The sequence below is a fragment of the Monodon monoceros genome, unplaced genomic scaffold, assembly GCF_005190385.1.
Source record: "Monodon monoceros isolate NGI ecotype Baffin Bay Population unplaced genomic scaffold, NGI_Narwhal_1 Super_Scaffold_6, whole genome shotgun sequence".
Taxonomy (NCBI): Eukaryota; Metazoa; Chordata; class Mammalia; order Artiodactyla; family Monodontidae; genus Monodon; species Monodon monoceros.
The window spans coordinates 39733714-39742285 of record NW_021703783.1 but is presented as its reverse complement, the minus strand read 5'-3'; the positions used below and the strand labels follow the sequence as shown (position 1 = coordinate 39742285).

Genomic DNA, 8572 nt, shown 5'->3' with positions numbered 1-8572 from the left:
GCTGGGAGTTGTTCCAGGACCTAGAGCCTGCTCCTCCATTTAAACTAGCCAGATTTATTTCTGTTGTCTGCAGTTGAACCCTAACTGACACATGTGGCTTAAACAAATAGAGGTTTATTCTTCATACGGGATAAAAAGTTCAGGCGTAAGAAGCTGTTCGTGTTGATTTAGTAACTTTATGTTGTCAGGGCCTTCTCTAGGAGTCTCTTGACTTTTCCTCATGGTCACAAGATGGCTGCTGTACCTGTAGCCATCACAGTAAAATGTGGTGAATGCACACTGTGGACTCTATGCAGCAGTTAGAAGAAATCTACCAGCTTATGTGTCAGAAATCACTGATGAGATGATAGAATCCCTATCCATAACCTCCCTTCTCTCTAGTCACCTCTTATTATAGTTTGGTGTGACCAGGTGACACAATTTTGGCCAATGAAATGCAAGCAGCAGTCTGATGGGTGAGGCTCCCGAAAAAAATCTTTGCTCTCTTGATAAAATATGTGAGGTGTACCTTTTAACCTCTTTCTTTCTTCCCTCTTATTCCTGCTGAATAGAATTCCATAGTGTGCATCCATCACATTTTACTTATTTACTCTTCCAGTGATGAACACCCATGTTGCCTCCAACTTCATGCCACTGCAAGTAATGCTGCAGTGAGCATCCTTGTACATATCTAGTTGTAGACCTGAAAGAGAGCATCTCTGAGACTGCTAGGTCATAGGGAACATACATACTTATTGACCAGGTACTGTCGGATTGCTCCCTATTTTGCAGTGCACCCACCAACAGTGCATAAAAGTCTCCCAAATCATTACAAACCCTTGTACTTATTCGGCCTTCTAATGTTTGTCAATCTGATGGTACAGAACTATAAGGGGATATTGCTATGTTACATTGGATTTTTCTGGTTATCAACAAGGTGAGCATCTCCCCACATACCTGATAGTCATTCTTGTTTCCCCTTCTGTGAATCACCTGTTCATAGCCTGGGTCCAATGTTCTATTAGAATTTCCTGTCTTTTTCTTATTGAGTTTTCAGGAATTCCTTTTAATATTCTAGATAATAAACCCATTGTCAGATGGGTTTTAAATGTGGCAACTGTAATGTAAACCTTTCTGTTAGCTTTATCTGTGGTGAACTTCATCGAAAGAAATCCTGAATTTTGATGTGGTTAAATTCATAAAAAATCTCCTTATACTTTGTGATTTTGGGTCTTGCTTAAGAAGAATTTCCCACTCCAAGATCACAAGGATCTTCATCTCTCATTACTCTTGCAGTTTTATTTTTAATATTTAGTTTTTAATCCATCTGGAATTTACTTTTATATATGGTGTGAGGAAGAGAGCTGTTATGAACTGAAATGTGTCCCCCTAAAATTCATATGTGGAAGGCTTAACCCCCAATGTGGCTGTATTTGGAGACAGTGATATTATGGAGGTACTTAAGACTAAGTGAGTTCATAGGGGGCCCTAATCCAATAGGACTGCTGTCCTTTTAGAAAAGGGAGAGACACCAGAGCACGCTCTCTTTCTCTTTTTCTCTCCTCCCTTCCCCCACCCCTGTGTGAGCACAGTGGAAAGACCATGTGAGGATACAGTGAGAAGAGGCCATCTACAAGCCAAGGAGAGAGCTCTCACCAGAAACCAACCCTGCTGGCATCTTGATCTCGGACTTCCAGCCTCCAGAACAGTGAGAAAATAGATTTCTATGGTTGAAGCTTCCCAGTCTGTGGTATTTTGTTATGGCAGCTCAAACAGACTAATACAAGATCCAGTCTTTTCTCCAACTAGTGAAATAACCCCATCTATTAGACAATTCTCTTCCCCCTGATTTGTAGCATCATCTTTATCATATATAAACTTCAAGTTTTCTTTAATGTTTTATGTTGTGTTTGAGTTCTTATATCATTTTACTAGACTGTTCCAGTGCTGATGCAACACTGATTTTATTACTCCAGCTTTGTAGTATGTCTGACTACCTGATAGGGTGAGTTCTCCTTATTTCATTTTCTTTTTCAAAATTGATTTTTATTCTTTCATAAAAAATTGCAGGACTTCCCTGGTGGTGCAGTGGTCAAGAATCTGCCTGCCAATGCAGGGGACACAGGTTCAAGCCCTGGTCTGGGAAGATCCCACATGCCATGGAGCAACTAAGCCCATGTGCCACAACTATTGAGCCCACGAGCCACAACTACTGAGCCCCCGTGCCACAACCACTGAAGCCTGCACGCCTAGAGCTGGTGCTCCACAACAAGAGAAGCCACCGCAATGAGAAGCCTGTGCACCACCACAAAGAATAGCCCCTGCTTGCCGCAACTAGAGAAAGCCTGCGCACAGCAACGAAGACCCAACACAGCCAAAAAAAAAAAAAAAATTGCAAATAAGTTTGTTGAATTCTTTAGAAAAAATTTGCTGGCATTTTGATAGGAATTGCATTGAATTTATAGATTAATTTGGAGAAAGTTGACTGCCTCACAATGTTAAATTTTCTCCTCCACAAACACGGTATATATCCATTTTCCAGGTTTTCCTTTATGTTCTTCAATAGTGTTAAATTTTCTCCAGCAAGGTCTTATACATTCATTGTTAGGTTGATTCCTAGATTCTTTATAGTTTTTCTTGCTATTGTAATTAAAGTCTCATGTTTTTGTTTTGCTTATTGTTGATGTAGATTTAATTTTTTCTTTCTCTTTCTTAGACCTCATATATGCTGAATCAGATTAATCACAATCCCCAGTTCTCATTATTGGTGCCTGTATAGTCTGCTTTTATTTAGCTTATTAATTAGTTAATTATTTTTAACAAGGCAATAAATACCTGGAATACCACCTCCAAACGAAAGCTTGAACTTGACAATACACTACGTGATTTTCCCAATGTATCCCCTGCCTCTCCCCACCCAAGGCAGCTATAATCCTGAATTTCATGCCTTTTGTTTTGTTCCTTTATATATTGTTTTATTGCATCTTTAGGTATTCCTTCAAGATATATATATTATGTATATTACACATATATAATTCTAGTATTTTAAAGGATGTAAATGCTGTATGTAGCCTTTTGCTGTCTACTTTTATCACTAAATAACATATTGCTAAGATTCATTCATATTGTTGTGTGGTGCTACAGTCCGGTCATCTTTGTTGCTATGCGTATATTCACTCCATTGTGTGAATATACCACAGTTATCATGCTGCTTTATTGATGGATATTTGGGGTGTTTCCAAGTTTCTGCCACTATAAATTGTGCAGCTATGAACACTCTTCTTTTTTTTTTTTTGATCCAGCAGGGAGGTATGCAAGATCTTAGTTACCTGACTAGGGATCGAACCCACGCCCCCCTGTAGTGGAAGCACGGAGTCTTAACCACTGGACCGCCAGGGAAGTCCCAAACACTCTTCTTTTTTTAATGAGAAATTTCCATTTTAATATAAAGGTGGTCCTGTGCCTGATAACTTCAGTTAGGGACTCACACAGAACAGACTGGGTACCAGCATTTAGTAAAATTCAGTTGAAGATTATAGTGCATTTTAAATATAAAAATAAGACTTTTAGTTTAAAAAGAGTACATAGCCCTGGATACATCCATAAAACAATGGAAAATTATAAAGCAGGGCTACATCTAGTTATGGGTCCATAAGCCACAGGATTCTCAAACCTCACAGGATGTTTGATACTGAACTTTCTTAAACTTTTAAATAATGCAATTGATCTTCTCAGGCAAGATGCATTTGAAAGGAGGCCTAGTGAGCAATAACATTTGGAGGCTCTTCTGAAGTGACGGGATCCTCCTGGCTCTGGCGCAGAGGCCCATGGGAGTACCTGGCGGAGAGGACAAACCGGGCTGCTATTTGAACAGGTGGGCACCCACATCCATCCATGAGAGATTTACATTTGCTGGCACACGAGGGTTCCAAACCACAATTGGAATCTTCCTTTTTCAACTTGCATCTTCTAACAATTCTCTGTATGGTTAAAATGTCCAGATTCCCCCGCAGTGCATCTGGAGCAAGGCTGAGCCGAGGAATCCCCACACTTGGTCTCCCCTGGCCACTGTGTGTCCTTCGTGCTCCTCCCGGCTCCAGGATTCCAGGGTGCTCGCCTTCACCTGGAGGCAGCCCTGCTCCTGTGCAGCTGCCTCCAATCTCCTGCAGGCCATCTTCCAGTTCCCCGGAATCTGCAGCTCCTCTGGCCTCTGCCGTCGCCACCGGACCAGGGCCAGAGTGTCCACGCTGCCCCAGGCCTGAGTCCACCCAGCCTCTCATCAAACGCTCTTGCATGATTGTGTATGCAAGAGTATTCTAGGAGTGGAATTGCTGAGTCAAAAATCTTCTAATTATACGATTTTAGGAGATAATGCAAACTTGTTTTCCAAATTGTTTGTACCATTTATAACTGAACCCAGTAAATGTAAAAGACCCTGTGAGGCTTCTTCCACTCTTGTGTTGTCAGCCTTCTAATTTTTGCCAGTTAGAAGGATGTGAAGTGGTATCTCATTATGGTCTTGATTTGCATTTCCCTAATAACTAATATTGTTGCACATCTCTTCATGTGTTTGTGGACTGTATGTAATAGAATTCTCTCGCTGGACACAGGCTACCCAACTAGAGGGTACATTTTCTAGCCATCCTTGCATTGAGTATGACTATGTGATTAAGCTCTGGCCTAAATTGACTCTTTGTAAGTGGAGATGGTATGCTCAGTTTCTAGAAGTATCTTTAATGCGATGGGAGTGTGTTCTTCTCGTCTTCACCATCTTGCCTTCTGGCTGCAGAAGTTATAGCTGGCGCTAAAGCAATCATCTAGGACCATGAGGCAGAAGCCATATGTTAAAGATGAAGGAACTACAGAGAAGTACCTGGTTTATTTGTCTATACCTGGGCCCAAATCACACTGTCCTAATTACTGAAGCTTTAAAATGAATCACGGTGTCTGCCAAAGCAAGTATTCCCACTTCCTTTTTCTCCTTTAACAATGTCTTGACTACTCTTGGTCCTTTGAACTATTGGTATTTTGAATGTTTGTCAAATGTGACAGACTGAAGACGGCCACAAATCCTTTGACACTTCTCCTACTGAGAGGTGTTCTATTTACCTTTCCCTTGAACCTGGCTGGTCCTCATGGCAGAAGTGATGCTGTGTGACATCTGAAGCGGGATCAGAAGAAACCTTTCAGCTTCCCCCTTGGAAGTCACTCTCCAGACACTCTCTCAAGTTATTCCCTCTCAGGCTGCAGCCATCACGCTATGAGAAGCCCAGCTTGTAGGTGCCACAGTTGACAGCCCCAGCTGAGTTTCCAGCCTCCAGCCGGCATCAACAGCATCATGGGAGTGAGCCACCTTAGGCATCCAGCCTAGTTGAGCCTTCAGGTGACTCCAGCTTTGCAATGAACACCTGTCTGCGACCATATAAGAGACTCTTCTATTTAATCTGTAGATCAATTTAAAGAAAACTGATACCTCTGTAATATTGAATCTTCTAATCCTTAAACATGGTCTATCTTCTGTTTATTTAGATTTCTTTAATGTCTTCAATATTTTATAGTTTTCTCCCTAAAGGTCTGTGCTAGAGACTTATTGTGCCCACCCGTATTCAATTCTTCTATCTCTTCCAGCCATATGGAGGATTATACTTCCCCAGCTCTCTTGCAACTAAGCGAAGTTGTGTGGTTAATTTGTCTAATAGGTTGTGAGTGGAATCGACAATGTCCCTTTTGGGCCTGTGCATTCACTTGCTAATGTAAGACCCTCCAGCAGCTTTTTTCCTGCCTTGGTGATGGCAGAGGATGCCTCATGGCAAGATGGTGGAGCCACAGGATCAAAGCAACCTGAATTACCGAATTGCTACCTGGATAATCATCCAGACACATGGCAGATTTTGAGTGAATGAGAGTGAGAAATCAACTTTTTGTGTGTGTTAAAGTACTGATATGTGGTTGACTAATAGAACATTTTATATTGTACATGTTTTGATAGATTTTTTCCTACATACATTCTGATGGTAGGTAAATAGTATCCTTTTATTAATTTTATTAACATTTTCTAACTGCTCATTCCTATATTCTATATTTCTATATATATTTTTACATTCTATTTTATGTTTTATTCGAATAGAATACATTTTGCATATTAATTTTATATGCAACAAGCTTTCTAAACTTTCTTATTGATTTTAATAATTTATCTATAAATGCTTTTGGATTTTTGCACCCATATTCATGGATGAAATTGGCCTCTAATTCTCACTTTTTACCACCCTTGTCAGGTTTTGATATCATAAAATAATAATTCATAAAATAGGCTCATATAGTAAGTTGAGAAGTATTCTCTCATTCTCTCTTTTCTGGAAGAGTCTGTGAGGGGATCATGATTATTTGTTCCTTAATATTTGTTACTCTTCCCAGTGAAATCAACCAGGCTGTAGTTTTCTTTTTTCTTTTTTTTAATTTTTAAAATTTTTTTTGCGGTATGCGGGCCTCTCACTGCTGTGGCCTCTCCTGCTGCGGAGCATAGGCTCCGGACGCGCAGGCTCAGCAGCCATGGCTCACGGACCCAGCCGCTCCGCGGCATGTGGGATCTTCCCGGACCGGGGCACGAACCCGTGTCCCCTGCATCGGCAGGCGGACTCTCAACCACTGCGCCACCAGGGAAGCCCTGGACTCCTAGCTTTTTACAGAAATCTTCTATGAAATTCCTCACCTTGATTCTGTCAGATATAAAGGCTATGGAAATTGAAGCTCAAGTTTGCCTAATTCAATAGCTGTCCTCAAGCTAAAGTATATTCTTTGCTCTGTTTCCCTGAGTTTCTGCCTTCCCTTAGATTTTAACCTAATAAATTCTTGCTATCTGGCCAACTCTTCAATGCTTTTAAAATAATTTGTATTTTAACTTGCATTTTTACTGTTTTACTCCGAAAGATTAGTCCAGAGTCCAGCCAGTCATATTATTGGAAATAAAATTTCCTCTAATCATAATTAAAAATCAACCTAATAGGAAAATGGACAAAAGGCATGGTAATTAATTCATAGAAGAAATACAAACGGCCAAAATAAATATATGAAAAGATACTTCATCTCACAAGTAAGCAGGAAAAGGCAAATTAAAACAGTAATGGGGACTTCCCTGGTGGCACAGTGGTTAAGAATCCGCCTGCCAATGCAGGGGACACGGGTTCGAGCCCTGGTCTGGGAAGATCCCACACGCCGCAGAGCAACTAAGCCTGTGCGCCACAACTACTGAGCCTGCGCTCTACAGCCCGTGAGCCACAACTTCTGAGCCCATGTGCCACAACTACTGAAGCTCGCACGCCTAGAACCCGTGCTCTGCAGCAAGAGAAGACACCGCAATGAGAAGCCCACGCACGGCAACGAAGAGTAGCCCCCGCTCGCCACAACTAGAGAAAGCCCGCGCGCAGCAACGAAGACCCAACGCAGCCAAAAATAAATAAATATATTTTAAAAAAATAATGAAATATCAATATTACTCTGGACCATCAGCTTAACAAAAATTAAACACTAGTAATATTAAATGCTTACACTGTTGGAAGAATGTAAATTAGTAAGTATTTTTGGAAAGCATTTTGACAGTGTCTATCAAAATAACAAATGTACATACACATTAATCCAGAAATTCTGATTTTAGAAATCTTTCCCAAAACAGCACTTGCATATGTGAACAAAGATATACTGTGTATAACTTTGCAGTGTTATTTGTATTAGTAAAAAAATTTAGAAACCACTTAAATGTTCATCAGTAGAGGAAGGGCTTGGGAAAATATGCACGTGTAGATTTTGCCTTCATTAAAAAAAAAAAAAAGATAGGGGAATTCCCTGGCAGTCCAGTGGTTAGGGCTCCACACTTCCACTGCAGGGGGCACGGGTTCGATCCCTGGTCGGGGAACTAAGATCCCACATACCGTGCAGCATGGCCAAAAAAAAGGATAGATCCATATGGATTGCTCTGAAAATATCTCTGAGAAATGTTAATTGAGAAGAAAAACTCAATGTAATATATATATATCGTGTGTGTGTGTGTGTGCACCCGTGCAGTTGGCTGCTTACATATATGTAAGTAATGCATAGAAAGGCCTGAAACAGTAGTTCTCAACATTGGCTGCACAGTGTAATCACTTGAGGATTTTTAAAAATAGTGATGCCTGGGGACTTCCCTGGCGGTCCAGTGGGTAAGACTCCACGCTCCCAATACAGGGGGCCTGGGTTCAATCCCTGGTCGGGGAACTAGGTCCCACATGCATGCCGCAACTAAGAGTTCGCATGCCACAACTAAAGATCCAAGTGCTGCAACTAAGACCAGGCACAGCCCAAATAAATAAATAAATATTAAAAAAAAATAGTGATGCCTGGGACGCACCCCAGAGATTCTGAGGTAATTGGTCTGGGGCACAACTTGAGCAAGGGGATTTTAAAAATCTCCTCATGTGATTCTAGTGTGCAGCCAAAGTTGAGGACTACTGTAAAGAATGAAGCTCATTAAAATGTTGGCAGTGGGGACTTCCCTGGTGACACAGTGGTTATGACTCAGTGCTCCCAATGCAGGGGGCCCTGGTTTGATCCCTAGTCA

At 41.1% G+C, this 8572-nt stretch overlaps 1 pseudogene; it reads right to left on the bottom strand.

Moving 5' to 3' along the window:
- Nucleotides 1–3948: 3948 nt before the first annotated feature.
- On the bottom strand, nt 3949–4806 carry LOC114886156 (annotated as a pseudogene).
- Nucleotides 4807–8572: the final 3766 nt, after the last annotated feature.